Below are 14923 nucleotides of genomic sequence, written 5' to 3'. Positions count from 1 at the left end.
AGATCGAGTCATAGATGATCATCATGTGCAATATTAATCTCTTCAATTAACAGATTTACAAAAATTTGTGGTACAATCTTATACAAACTCTTTATATAGGATACCTCCACTCACTTGTCTCCATATGAACGATTTAGATCAAACTGTTTGTAATTATTGGGTTATATCCATATTGTCACAAGGATAAGGCACCCAACCATATCCATGTACTATAGACCGTTAGGCTATTCCTCAAACATGATTCACCTGTAAGTCAGCTACACATTGTTCAAGATTAATAACCTTGAATTTTATATGTAATGGATAATTTAATATTGCATATTAATAACCAAATAAATTAACTAACTACGAGGTTTTAGGGCACAAATCCTAATAGAAAGATCATTTGTACATCATTGTTGTATTATAAAACCATGAATTGCAGCGAGGGCACTCAAAACTCTAATAGTGACTATTTTCATCATATGAGAGTAAGTATCAAAGTAATCAATGCCCTTATTTTGTGTATATCCCACAACTACTAATCTAGTTTTGAATCTTTCAATTGAACCATCGGATTTAATTTTCCTTTTGATAATCCATTTACATCTAATTGGTTTACTTCCTTTAGGGAGATCTATCAATTCCCAAGTTTGATTCATAGTTATAGAATCTAGTTTACTCTTAATAGTTTCTTTCCATAAGCTAGAGTCTACAAAACTTAATGCCTCTTTGTAAGTTTTAGGATGTTCATCTCCTACAGTGACAGAGATACCTATAAACATGCATTCTCCATCAGTAGAATCCTCAAATTCATGGAATAGGCCTTGATTTGAACAAAAGTGCCTTGAGGCTCGATTGTCAAGGATCCAATCGGACTTGATTTCCACCAGGTTTGCTTCCACAACCACACCAGCAGTGATGTCATCTTACTAAGCAAGGTTGGCTTGTGGAGCTAGTTTTTAATCAGACATTCCTTTCCTTTGGTTGCATTGATAGGACTTATGTCCTGGCTTTTAGCATACATAACAGACCAATTTTGATTTTTCAATTCTTCCATCGGTAGCTTTGAACTGATGTCCCTTCTTCTACTATGACATAATTTTTATATTCGATTTTCTTTTATTTTTAAACCTATCCTTTTTGGCAATAAAAGATTCAATCAAGTTAGCATAAATTGAATTTAAAGTTTAGGAAATCATCTTATCTTTCTGTTGATTGGCTTCTTCAGTGCACATATGATCGATCAATTCTCGTAGAGTTAAATCATTCTTCTTGTGCTTTAGGTGATTATGGTGGTCGCTCCAGGAGGGAGAAAATTTCTCAAGCAACACATTCGCTCGAAGAATTTCATACAACTTTATACCCTAGGTCAACACATTCACCACCAGATTTTCATACATATAAACCTGATCTATAATTGGTTTGTCATCCATCATTTGGAATTGTAATCATTTTCCAACAAACATACTTCTTAAGGCTTGCATTGTGTTCTTTATATTTGGACTCTAAAATGTTCCATATTACATTTATAGACTTTTGAACTACATGCAGATTGAATAGAGAATCTGACATATGGTTGAGTCAATGACCTCAGATCGTCTTGTTATCTTTGTCAAACTTGTCGAGATCAACAATAGAGGGTTGCTTATTGGACAGAATCAACAACAACATCTTTGGACGATTCTGGATGGGAAACAAGCACCGTCTTAGCAGGACATTTTGTGTTAAGGACGTAACCAACCTCCAACTACTCAAAGAAGATCAACAACTTCTGAGACCAGCGACAGTAATTTGCTCTGTCAAATGGCTCCAAATTAGAAGATCGAGGAGGACCTTTCCAAATTTGTTCGACATTTGAAAAATAATTTTTTTCTGTCAAATTGTAGTTTTAAAATACAAATCATTATTTCATGGAAGATCCACTTCCTTGAAAGCAAAAATCGACGCTACCTCGAAAATCACGATTGTCGGTCGCTCCTACACAACCTTCAATTTTAAATGTTCACTTCTTTAAGAAAGGAATGGAATTGAAGAAAAACTTGTTTAGAATAGTATTCAAAAGAGAAGAATATAAAAAACTAGAAAATTTGATATCATATATGGGAAAAAAAATCTTTTGTATAAGAAAAAGAAGAAATAACAAGAAAGTTAATGAGATGAAATAACGATTAGATTAAGAATTAATTCATATAAAAAATTATGGATATGAATCTAATAAAAACATTTAAAAATTAAAAGAAAAGTGATATAAAAAATTAATTCCTTTTTCACATAGTTGTCGGCACCGGTCTAATCGGACGAACAGTGGTAATAACACACACTAATGGAAAAGTTTCTATTTCCACCACATCCACAATTTATAAACTCCAATGTAAGACTTTGTATATAACTCGTTTGATAAATCAAAATCTTTCAACGTGGGACATCTATCTTTCAGTCAAAAGATTTTTCCTTGGAGTCATTCTCAAGACTCTTTTTCAAAGAAAAATGTAGCATTTGAAAATAATCAAGAAAATAGAGTTGTTTGAAAACTATTTATTCTAACATTGTAGTGGTACAGATTCGCAAGTTCAATTTTCGAACTTCACTAAAGTGTGGACGGATTTTGAGTGTGTGAAACAGGAGAGGGTTCTTTTTTATTTATAATGTATATTACTAGTAGAAGTAGTGACAAAAATCTTCCAAACTAAACCCAAAGTGCCCTACAATACAAAATTAATTTTATCATTTTATTTATAATATCTTTTTGTCCTTTCTTCTTTTTCTTTCTTTTCTTTTTTTCTTTTTTAAGAAATCATTATAGTATTTTGGTGGAAGTTTGATCAAAGATAATATTTTCATTGCATTTTTATATAATATTTTGGTTGCATTTACTCTCTTTAAAATAAAATTCTTGTTTTTCTATACAATTTTTTTAATCTTAGCTTCTCTCATTTATATATTTTCAATTCTTGCATCTTATTTCCTTTTCTTCTCTCTCCATAACCATTTTTCTTCTCTCTTTAACATGATCTACATTTTTGTACTTTTTTTTCAATTTTTTCATCTTCATTTTCTATTTACTTTAAATTTGGTATATTAGTAGTATATCTAACAACAATCAACATGTCAGACGTATCAACAATAAATCCCGTGTACCCAACCTGTTCCTCATAGCTAACCACGCACAGAAGGAGTGACCCCCCACACAGAAGACACCCCCTCTGACAACACACCCCAACTCCTCAACCAATCCCACGCACCCAACCTGTCCCTTCACACTAACACACACAGAAGGAGTGACGGAATTACCATCTCCCGCCCACGATACCATGCCCAAATACACCTAGGACGATGAGGATGCAAGCACTAGCGATAGAAAATAGACCATAGCTCTGACACCCATCCCAATAAATCCTCCCTCTACACCCTAGACGCCCACTGCCTGAATAGACCCCAGATCTCAAGTACTCCCCAGACATTGTAGACACACCTCCAACCTCCCTCTCACCATTACCATGAACTCCGCATCAGTGTATTACTTCGCCGAGGACGCTAGCTCAAACTAACTCCCTACATCAAAACCACCGTAAACCCGTATGACTCCAAAAATCGTGCCCCCGCAACCAGGATCCCAACAATACAAAATAAGACCGATCATCGCCGACCAACAACGAACCAGATGCTTGACTATTTCTCTACTTCGCAAAATAGCCCTCAAGCACAAGACCTCCAACCTCGCCCAAAAGACGCCACGCAAAACACACCACTCCACCACACCACCATAAGGAATTGATATTTTAATTAAAATTAACTTTCTTTCCCAATTCCAAAGTACATTAGTTTTTAACTGGATTAAAAAAGGTGGGAATCGCTCACAACGTTGCATTAAATTTAGAATGGTTAACTGAATGTAGATGGAAAGTATTAAATTTAGGGTCCAAATGAGACCTAATAAATACAACTTAAAACTAAGAAGAGAAAAAACATGCACTCATTTTTAAAGGGATTATTTTACTTTTTTTTTTTTTTTTTTTGTAAAAAATCAATGAACTAAAATAATTGTGTTCCTAATATTTTTATTTTTATTCTTTTTAAAGGAGTTTGCAAGTCGGAATCTTAAGAGACAGTTTGGGGTCGTAATGGATGGACTTATAATATAATGTAATCCAAAATCCAGGTTTGGATTAGAAAAATTATAACAAAAGCCTACCTTAAATATCTGTTGTTGAGAGATGCCTAATTTGTTGAGTATATTGCAAATGTGCCTTATCCATTTTTGGGTAAGAGGGAGAAGGATTTTTTTTTGCCGATTATACCCCTGGTATATAATGGTAATTATAGCTAGGTCATCCCTGGTATATCTGAGGAAATTGGAGACTTTTTTTTGTTACAAATGAATACATGTTTTACATTTTCTCACTTTTCATAGTTTTTTTTTATATATATATATTTTAGTTGCATTTCATGATTTTTAATCCCTAAGATAACCATAAGATTCTAGTTCTTGTAAATATCACTCAGATTTACTTGTAAATACAATTAATATTTTTAAATTAAAAAGTTATCTTCTATAATTTAGCTGCTTTTAACGAACTTTAATCATTAATAAAATGCTTGTTTCTTAGTATATTACTTATATTTACTTGTAAATAAATTTAATGATTTTTAAATCTAAAAGTTATTTTTCTATATTTTAGTTGTATTACACAATTTTTTTTCAACATTTTTCAATTTTAGTTTTCCAACCTTCAACAAAATCCCTAAAATATTGAAGGAGTCATAAATTTAAATATAAAACATTTCTTTTATGAAATTGTAGTTTAAACAAGAAAAAAAATTTGTTTTCAAACCCAATTTCCAAAATTTGAAGTTCATCCAAAACTTAAGTCATAACTTCTAAGTCGTTGATAAGCCATACTTCTTAGTTGAACTATCACAAAAATGAACATATACTTCCATTTTATGATTCTAGTCGAAGATGTAGATGAAGATAAAGACTGACTTTAGATAGGATGTAGACCGAGAAGGAGATATAGACAAAAGATTGTCGAAAGAAATAGTTGAGGGAGACATAAAGATAACACAAAGATGAAAAATAAGAAGACATCCAATGCTTTTTCAGTGTATTTGTCTTAGACAATTGAAGAGTTTAATAAATCTTCAAAAATGGTTGCAGGTAATTATTTATATTTAATGGTTGCAGGAAATTATGCAAATGTTAGTTTTGATTATTTTGAAGTTTAGGGTTCCAACTCTACATTTTTTCCTCAATGCTAAATGTCTAATGTTCGGGGGTGAAGATTAGGATATATACTCACAAAACATTATATAGATTCTTAGGTGACACTTAATTATATGTGTAATTAACATTCCATGGATAGGAGCTTAGGGTATATACTTACAATTATATTATATGATATATGTACCTAGTTATAGGAGTTCACCTGAACAACCTTGTGTACTTATTTCCACTTTTACTGCCCATTTCATTGAAAAATTCGAATCTATTTATTTATTTTATATTTTTCAATGGCTTATATACCATGTAGAGGATTATATTTACAAACATTTTTTCTCCTTAGATTTATGCTGCACAAGAGAGACTTATATATAAAATAGGTTTCTTTCCAATAACTAATAGTTAAGAGTTTTATGTTTTACGAAGTTATACAAGGTAGTTGCATCAAACTTTCATTTAATTTATCATTATTTTAAGTTATTGTGAACTTTCCCACACGTATGGTACATTCTATGTTAGTTAGTGTTCTTATATATATCTACTGAAACACCAACATTTATGACATTAGTAGGTTTGTTTACATGCATCTTTATGTATATACATGATATGATCCTATGAATACATTGTGAAAGTTAGAAATTTTGGATTTTGTATTTGTTTTTGTTTTTTTTTTTAACGTAGTGATTATTGTATATTTCCACCGTTTACATTTTGGACCTAATTTCTAATATCAATCTAATTAGATCACATTTTCATTTCGTCCTCGATTCTTTACTCATCTAACATCTCTTAGATTTTAGTAATTCTGAATATATTATAGTCTCGAAACAACCAACTTCAACACATTTTAATATAAATACTTCTAAAACTATCATATTTGGCTAAATAGTTTAGAAACCAACCACATCTTTTCAAATTTCCCCATTCCCAACACTCTCCCCTCCGGATTCCTCCCTCACTCTCAGACTCTCAGCTCTGAACTTCATCTCACTCCCACGCTCGTCGTCGTCGCCCACGCTCATCGTTGCCGTCAGTTGATTTCCTTGATATCCTCGTCGTTCAGATCCACCATTTGGCATTCACATCTGTTCACCCTCGTTGCCAACACAGTTCCGGTGTGTACATATGGCTCTGTTCTTCTTTTTGGCTTTTTTTTTTTTTTTTTTTTTTTTTTTTTTTTTTTTTTGTCAGTTATCAGTTTCTCGGTGCGTTCTCTGCCGTTGTATTATTTATTCTTCTTGCTGTCTTTTGCCCCGAATCGATTGCAGGAACGAAGCACATTGCAATGGCGTTTTCTCTTCTAGTTTTCTTATTCTTATTACCTAATTCGAGAGTCGAAGAAGTACCGTTCGGTATCAATTAGCATCTGTCGACTGTTGCCAGGTTCTCTTCATCATCTCTCATTCATTTCACCATTTTTTGCTGTTTAAATTGGCTACGTTTCAATCTATCTTCATGTTTTTGTGTTGTGTGGATTTAAGTATTTTTGTGAATGATTGGCGATTTGATTCATAAATAAACATCTTACGTTTTGAACATTAATGTTTTTTTTATTGCACGATTGAAATGGAGAATTGAATATAGCACTTGAGTGATTTTAGATATTGTAAAAGATAGGTCATTCCACATGATAAGAATTCCTCCTGATGAGCCATTAGCATGCAAAGAACATCTAATTTGACGGGGCTCCATAAAGATTTTACGAAAACTTGATTTATACTGTCTGTTTTTGTCTCCTGAAGTGCTATCATGGGGTTGTGCTAGGTGATTTCCTACTTGTGGAGAGCTCTTTTTTTCTCGGTCGCCAAGCCCTTTGACATTCCAAGAAAGAATAATCATATAAGAGGGATGATCCGACCTTGCTGTGTGGAGGAGGAGGTTCATCATAGATTATTGAGGAGATGAGGTCTGATATTTCCCTGATGAGCGTACTCTGCTTCTTTGTTGTTTGAGGTTTCTTCGTTGTAGGCATAGGCATAATACATAACTTGTTTTTAAACAGCCACGGTAGGAGAAACTTCAGACATATAGTAAGACCTCCACAGGATTCATCTTCAGGTTCTGTCCAACTATGTATTTGTCAAGGTGGGGTTGAGGGTTGGGCGTGAGATTTTGATATGTGGAAACAAGGTGTTGAGGTAAGCAAGAGGGACAGAGTTGGAAAGATAATCATCAAGAACATGTATTAAAATGTTCTCTTTCATTAGTCTTTCTACGTCTCTATTTATTGCAGGTGTTTAAAACTTGAGCATGTGATGATGGACGATGGAAGAATAATTAATAAACCAGGCTGTTGGCTGTATATATAATAAAAATTCCCAGGATTTTCTGTTACCACAGTTTCTACTTGAATTCTAGACTGACAAATGTTTCTAGGATGGGAAAGGAAAGAGAAAAATTAGTAGCATCATAGTAATAGAATTCTAAGCATCGCATGTAATTTAGAGTTAACTAGCATCATGGCTCAACCTAAAGGAAAAATTGTAGTTGCTGAATTTTTTACATTTCGTCTATCTTTAAAGAGGAGTATACTAGTCTCTTTTGTAGTCCATTTTTAAGACTAGAATAATTTCATCCTGTAGTTTCCTTTTTCTGAAAAGACAAGGGTTATAGAGGGTTGAATGGGACCCATCGCTTGATCTCTCAACCAATTGATGCTATATGTGCAATCAAAACTCTAGGGCCGTATTTGGTAACCATTTCATTTTTTGTTTTTGATTTTTGAAAATTAAGCATATTTCCTCCTAATTTCTTACAATGATTTGCATCTTTTTTTAGTACAATGGTTGAATTCTTAACCAAATTCTAAAAACAAAACAATTTTTTAAAAGCTACTTTTTTAGTTATCAAAATTTGGCTTGGTTTTTTAAACCATTGGTAAAAGATAGATAATAAATGAAGAAATTTGGAGATGGACATAGTGTCTTTTAATTTTCGAAAACAAAAAACAAAAAACAAAAAACAAAATGGTTACCAAACGAGATCTAAATCATTCAAAAATTTGATCCAATCTTCATATCCTTCTGCTGCCACATCCTTCCAAGAAGGGGGCCAAAGCTCCTTGGTTGAATTTGTCAATTTGATAAGAGGAATATGTGGCTTTAGAGAAGAAGAGGGTCAACTATGAAGCACATATACGCAGTGTTTTAAAAAGCCCTCTTGGACGCGCGCCTAGGCATGCCTAGGCCCAAGGCGCAGGTCTGGCGCCTCGCCTTGGAAAAGCGAGGCTCATAAAATAATGCACGCCTTAGGCGCACGCCATTTGTGAAGCCCCAAGGATCAAAGCCCTGCGCCTTGGGACTTTTCAATTATTTTTAAAAAATAGTAATAATTAAGGATTTTCCTTCTTTATTAACTAAAAGGATTAAGTTTACCAAACCTAAATGTAAAATTTCTTGTGTTTTGGGTCCCTTTTTTTCCACATTTCCACTTCAATTATACTCTCTCTTTTTAATGTAATATTTTTATATATAGTACGCCTCACAAAAAAAAGCCCGCGCTTTTGTGCGCCTTGCGCCTAGGCTCCAGAGGGCCATTGCGCCTTAAGGCGCCTTGGGCATTTAAAAACACTGCATATACAGATACGATAGGATATGACAATACACCAATTTCTAAAAAACTTGGATGCGGATACATTGGTAAGTTTTTTTTATTAAAAAAAATCTAGGATTTATGTAAATTTAACATAAAAGATTCTAAATGTATTCTACTGTGAAGTTAAGAATAATGGTATAAAATACAAATACAAACATTGAAATAAAATACAAAAAGTAATGTCAGAGATATTAAACGATGATAGTCAAAAGAATACAAAGAAGAAGGTTGGTGGCACGTTAGAGTCAGATTGATCAGAGAAGAAGATTAGTGGGAGAAGTACGAAGATAAACGAAAATTTCTCGTTGAATTGTTGAAGATTTTCAAGTGGGTTATTTTTTGTGGTTTTGTGGGGATTTAGGCATGAAGATGAAGATTAGATGATTCTAAAGTTTGGTTTTTTCTTTTTTCTTTTTTTCCTATTTGTTTTGGGCTTGGGTAGGGCCTTTTAAATATGTTGCTTAGTTTCTTGTAGTAAAGATTAGATGAGTTGCTTTAAGGTCTAGAGTATCCACTTCACATATCTAGAAATATTTATATATATATAAAAAATAGATATGCCAAATTGGAAATATATGAGAGTATCAGTATCTGGATACCGATTCTCTGACTCACATAAAATATCTGTGCTTCATAGAGGGCTAAAATCTTGTGAGAATCAGTGTGATGAGGTTTTTCTTCGCAATGTGCATGCATACATGTGTGTCTGTCTACCTATTAGGTTGTAGTATTTGTGCTATAGTCTCCCATGGTTCATGGAGATATATCAGTCTGATGAAGGTATTTAAATCTCATGTTCATCTAGAGTGTTTCTTTCTCAAAAGTATTAAATATACAAATTCATTGGACATCCATCACATCCTTCTCGTGTTCATCTTTGTTCTAGAATTTTTTTAATTAACTTTTACTGATTGATTTCCGGCTATTTAAATCTTTCGTAGGTCAACATTAATTATTCTATGCATGCCTAAATCATTCTAAAGCCTTAAATCTGCCATTATTAAATTGATCTTTTACTGGTTGACTGGTTGTTGTCATTCATCATTATCAATTTTCAATGTAGGATTACAGGAAGGATCAGGAACCTGAAGTTGACAAGCTCAAGGAACCTGTACTGATGATATAACTAAGTCACTCACTGAACGTTATGGCCTAAATTTTACACGACAGTACATTTCATCTCTTGGGTTTCTCTGTAAGCAGGTGATTCTTCATTCATATATTTGAATACAGAAAGTCAAAGTCCCCTGTAAAATCTTTCGGTTCAAGGATATTGAAAATGTATTTTGAAATTTTACGGTCATTCAGCAAAAATAAGGTCATTTTGCATATGTACATGTCATATTTGTTTCTTTGTATTTTTGGATAAGAAAAAAAATTCATTGATGGTATGAGATAGACACTACATTGTTAGTGAAGAAATGTTTGATCCCCCCGTCCGTTATCTAGATGGGTTTTTTTCTTTTTTTGGGGGAAAAAATGTTTATGATTATAAGAAAATCCCCTTGTCCATCATCTGCAGGAGACATCCTTATTGGAAATAACAGATCAAGCTTGTGGACTGTTCAGCTCTTTCGAGGTACTTGGATTATCTGTCTTACTCAGATTATTATTCTGTCATGTTAATGGTAGGATTTAGTTTCAAATGTATTTGAAAGATGCTCATAATTGATGGAGCTATAGCGGCTTCTCATCTCATTATGTTTACTGCTGTCTAAATTAAGCTTTTATTAAATGGAACAGAAAATATGGATATGTATTTATGTATAGCCTTCAAGCTACAATTAGTTGATTAGAAATACAATTTTTCAAAAGAACAGGGGGCTTGAGAGTTTGGAAGAAAATAAAACAAATTACGGCTAACTTTTTATTTATTAGCCTAAATCAAACATATAACTGTGTTGTGAATAATTGAGTGAATTTTAATTTCTGGGTGGCTCATGGATGTAGGTTTAAAGAAATTGAGCCACGTTAAAAAAAATAATATCAAAATCAGTGTCCATCTCTTTTTGGATGAATGCTTCCATGAACAAGCTCTCCATATGTATCCATCTACTAAATCCAGAATTCCCTTCGATTGATGTAATCTTTTAGTTCTCCCAAGACTAAATTTTAACAAATCCCAACATCATACACAGAGAGAAGCTAAAGAAAACCTCGGTAGCTTGATCGAAAAGGATCAATGGGCTTGGAAGATGGCTAAAACAGGTCAGTTTTCTACAAAATCTCTATTAAATGACCTTGATAACAATATGGCAGCCTAGGGGTGCAAGGAAAAATTGAGAAATCGAAAATCCCGCTTAAATCTATCAAAACCTCTCTTTGGTTTAGGTTGAAACCGGTCGGTTTGGCGGTTTTGAGCTGAAAATATATCAAACCGAAAATTTGCTGTCTGGTTTGGGACCAGGCAAAAAATGGAAAATTGAACTGACCAATAAAATATTATATAACAAGCATCGATAATTACTTCAAAAGGTGCTTAGTCAGGTTGGTGAGTAGGTGCGTCTGGATATCTGGGTCGTGAGTTCAATACTAGGGATGGGCAAGATTTTGCTTTATTTTTATTTTCAAAGGGATGTTTTTTGTTTGCCCTTTTGTATTCTTTCATGTCCTGAATGGTCAATGTTGAAAGTTATTTGGTAGTTTCTTCAATGTTGAAAGTTATTTGGTAGTTTCTTAAACATCTTACTGTGTTTTTCATGTTCTTTAATTAGCATCCTTACCGATTCATTCTTATTTTTAAGAACGAATGGGCAATTCTTGTAGTCTCGTATCATATCGTATTTTTAGCTCTATGTTTTGACTTTTATAAAAAATTCATTCTTATGTCACTATTGCATAAAAGGTCTAAAACTAAGGTCCCATTTGATAACTATTTGATTTTTGGAAATAAGTTTATAAATACTACTTTCACTTTATAAGTTTCTTTTTTTTTTTTTATCACTTCCGACCAATATTTTGAAAAACCAAGCCAAGTTTTGAAAAATAAAGAAAGTGATTTTTAAAAACTTCCTTTTGGTTGGATCGTTGGTTGCGGAACTCTCCTCTCAAAGATGTGTACCCTCGACTATACTCTCTTTCCAAACAAAAACTATCCGCCATTCATGATCTATGGGACTTGATTCATAGATCCATGTTTTCTAAGGAGCTCCCTATTTTTGTTCAATTGGAAACTTATTTTTGGGAAGACCATTGGGTGGGGGAGAGACCTCTTTGTTCCTTGTTTTCCCGTTTGTGTCATTTGTCAGATTTCAAAACCCATTTTATTTCTGATTTACTTGTGTGGTCGGAGAGCTCCTATTCTTCTTCTTTCGTGTTCCATTGCGCTCTTTCTATTAGGGAAATGATGGAGGTGATTGAGCTTCTTTCCTTACTTGAGAGTCACCCTTTTAGGCGTGGGAGAAATGACGTGAGGTTTTGGAATCCTGACCGCTTTGGAATGATTCATGGGTAAGTCTTTCAAACATCAGTTGATTGATTCTTCTCCCTTAGGTTTGTTTGTCTTTTCGGTGTTGTGGTTAAGATTCCTAGAAAAGTGAGGTTCTTTAGATGGCAGTCTTACATGACCGTGCTAACACTATGGATCGTCTTAAGAAGAAGATGCCCTTGCTTGTGGGTCCCTTCTGTTGCATCCTCTGTCGGAAGGTTGAGGAAAACCTAGACCATATTCTTAGGCATTGTGAGTTCTCAATTTGGTTTGGGACTTGTTGTTTCAGACGTTTGGAGTTTTGGGGGCCCGCCACAGAGATGTGGGAATGTTGCTTGAGAGTACCTTCTCAACCCGCCTCGGGGGGAGAAGAGTCGTTTTTTGTGGCTTGTGGGGATGTGTGCTATATTTTGGGTATTGTGGGGTGAGTGGAACAATAGAATTTTTAGAGATGTGGAGAGGGACCCATGTGAGATTTGGTTCCTTGTACGTTATCATGTTTCTCTTTGGGCTAACTATCCTTTAGTAGTTATTTTACTTAGCTGGAGCCTCTTTTTCTAGCGGGTTCTCCTCTTTTTGTGGCTTGTTTTTGTTGCTCTTGTATTCTTTCATTTTTTTCTCAATGAAAGTGGTTATTTTAAATTTTTTTAAAGAAATGGAATTCGATTGAGGGATAGTCCTCTGATGCTATAGGAGAAACCTTAAGGATGAGGAGTTTGAGGAATGGATGGATCTAATGGAATGTCTCAATGGATTCCAGTTCAACACATCGAAGGATAAATGGATTTGGCAACTGGACAAAAAAGGTACATTCTCCACTAAATTCCTTTCTCTGGATTTGGGAACTACTATGGCCTCCAATATTCTCCCTTTTCATGAAGCAATATGGGAGGACTTTTATCCCAAGAAGATCAAATTCTTCCATAGGGAAGTTAGCCATAACGCCATCAACACTTGTGATAGGGTCCAAAGAAAGTTCTCTCACATGACTCTCTTCTCATTGTTGTATCATTTGCAAATCTGATTTTGACTCTCCTAGCAACCTATTTATCCACTGCCAATATGCCGTTGGTTTTTCGAAGGAGATTTTCTTCTCTTTTGGTTGGCTCACTGCATTGTCCAATGACATTATCAATCTCCTCTCTTATGCTTTCAATGGACACCCCTTCACCAACAAGAAGAAGATCATGTGAATGCATCTTATTCGCGCCTTTTTATGGGTTACATGGAAGGAGAGAAACAATCGTCTATTCAATGAAAAGGGCCGTTCTTTTGATAGTTTTTTTTTATCTTATTATCTTTTATGCTATGACTTGGTGCAAATGTACATATTTCTATAGTTCTTACAATTTATCATCTCTTCTGACCAATTGGAGAAGTATTTTGTAACTCGTTTGGTATAGGCTTCGGTCTTGTAAATTTCATACATCAATAAAATTTGTTTCTTATAAAAAATAATAAAATAAATAACTTGTTTTTTTTTTTTGGGAATTTGACAAAGAATTCAAATGTTTGTTTAACGAATGTGAACCGTGGTGTAAGGAAACTAATGAGAAAACATACATAAATTTCAAAAATAGAAAACTAAAAGCAAAATTCTTATCGATCATTGGATTCTTGATGGTGAATTGTGGATTTTCATCCCAAAGTTTTCTATTATTCACTTTTCCTGCTGACCTTTAAGCTTGGTCATATCACAGTTCTTATAAATCTTTTGTATTTGGATGAATAGGGTTGTGACGGTTTGGATTTTTGCTCGTTTAAAGTGTTCAAGATACAATTACCTTCTCCATTTTCAAACACACAAGTATTTTGTTACCTCGGAATGATAATCTTAAAACATGTTCCTCTCTTTGCAGAAGAAAATTGTGGCTTCTCATCTTGATCATGATTTCAACACATTGTGCATGGTGAATGGGGTAGAACCAGCACCAGTGCCCAAATCAAGTAAGTTATTGTTGTTCTGTTGGCACTTCAGGCTACACAATGACAATAAACAACCTCCAAAAGATGAAATGTAAGAAATGATGCTAACTTAACAAACAATGTCAAGAACTAATATGTATAGTTTTCCTAATATGCATATCACTAATCGACGCAGACGGCAAAACCAGGTTTTACATGCTGGTGGAAGTTTACTCATTTTCCGTGCTAATTTCAAGTTTCGTTTTAACCACCCGATCTTGAGGTTCGAGCTGTTTCACATGTCTTTGATCCAAAGATCTACACTCATATAATTTTGGGATTTGCTTGGTGTATTGTTTTACCGCAAAATGCAAGTGCATTTTTTGTACTTCTGAATTATATACAAGATCAGGTTAATCTTATTCGATATTCTTATTCTGTATATACGAGGAAAAGGATTAAGATTGTTCATTCTTTTACCATATTTGTCAAAGCCTTCTAAAATATCTTTATTTCGATACCAAATTGTGAATTTGTTTTATTGAACAGGGAAATATTGTAACTTTTGAAATCTTTTAAATATATTTAAAATTAATCACTACTGATTTATCCTATTCAAAATATAATTAAATTTGTTATTAGGGAACTGCAGTATCATCAATTAGTGTTCAATTTAAAAGGAAAAAGAAAATTGAAGGGTGATGACAGTTTGGCTATTGTAGAAATTGAATGATTGTTTGATCAAGTCTAAATGAGGCAGCTTTATAGAAGTTTGCTACTTTTAACCTAAAAGG

The 14923-nt window shown here is 33.7% G+C and overlaps 1 long non-coding RNA gene across 12 annotated transcripts; it reads left to right on the top strand.

The window, feature by feature from the left end:
- The first annotated feature begins 6080 nt into the window (after positions 1–6080).
- LOC120084248 lies at positions 6081–14613 on the top strand. 12 transcript variants are annotated; one of them, XR_005483612.1, is made up of 10 exons: positions 6081–6318; positions 6472–6586; positions 6968–7109; positions 7206–7341; positions 9861–10000; positions 10320–10376; positions 10936–11005; positions 12918–13030; positions 14084–14171; positions 14339–14613. It is a non-coding gene; the product is annotated as an uncharacterized LOC120084248 (long non-coding RNA). The 12 variants fall into 12 exon arrangements; XR_005483609.1 differs by having other exon boundaries at positions 14326–14613; XR_005483611.1 differs by having other exon boundaries at positions 14084–14241.
- The last annotated feature ends 310 nt before the right edge of the window (positions 14614–14923 follow it).

The sequence above is a fragment of the Benincasa hispida genome, chromosome 8 (genome assembly GCF_009727055.1).
Source record: "Benincasa hispida cultivar B227 chromosome 8, ASM972705v1, whole genome shotgun sequence".
Lineage (NCBI taxonomy): Eukaryota > Viridiplantae > Streptophyta > Magnoliopsida > Cucurbitales > Cucurbitaceae > Benincasa > Benincasa hispida.
This window is presented reverse-complemented; position numbering and strand designations above follow the sequence as displayed.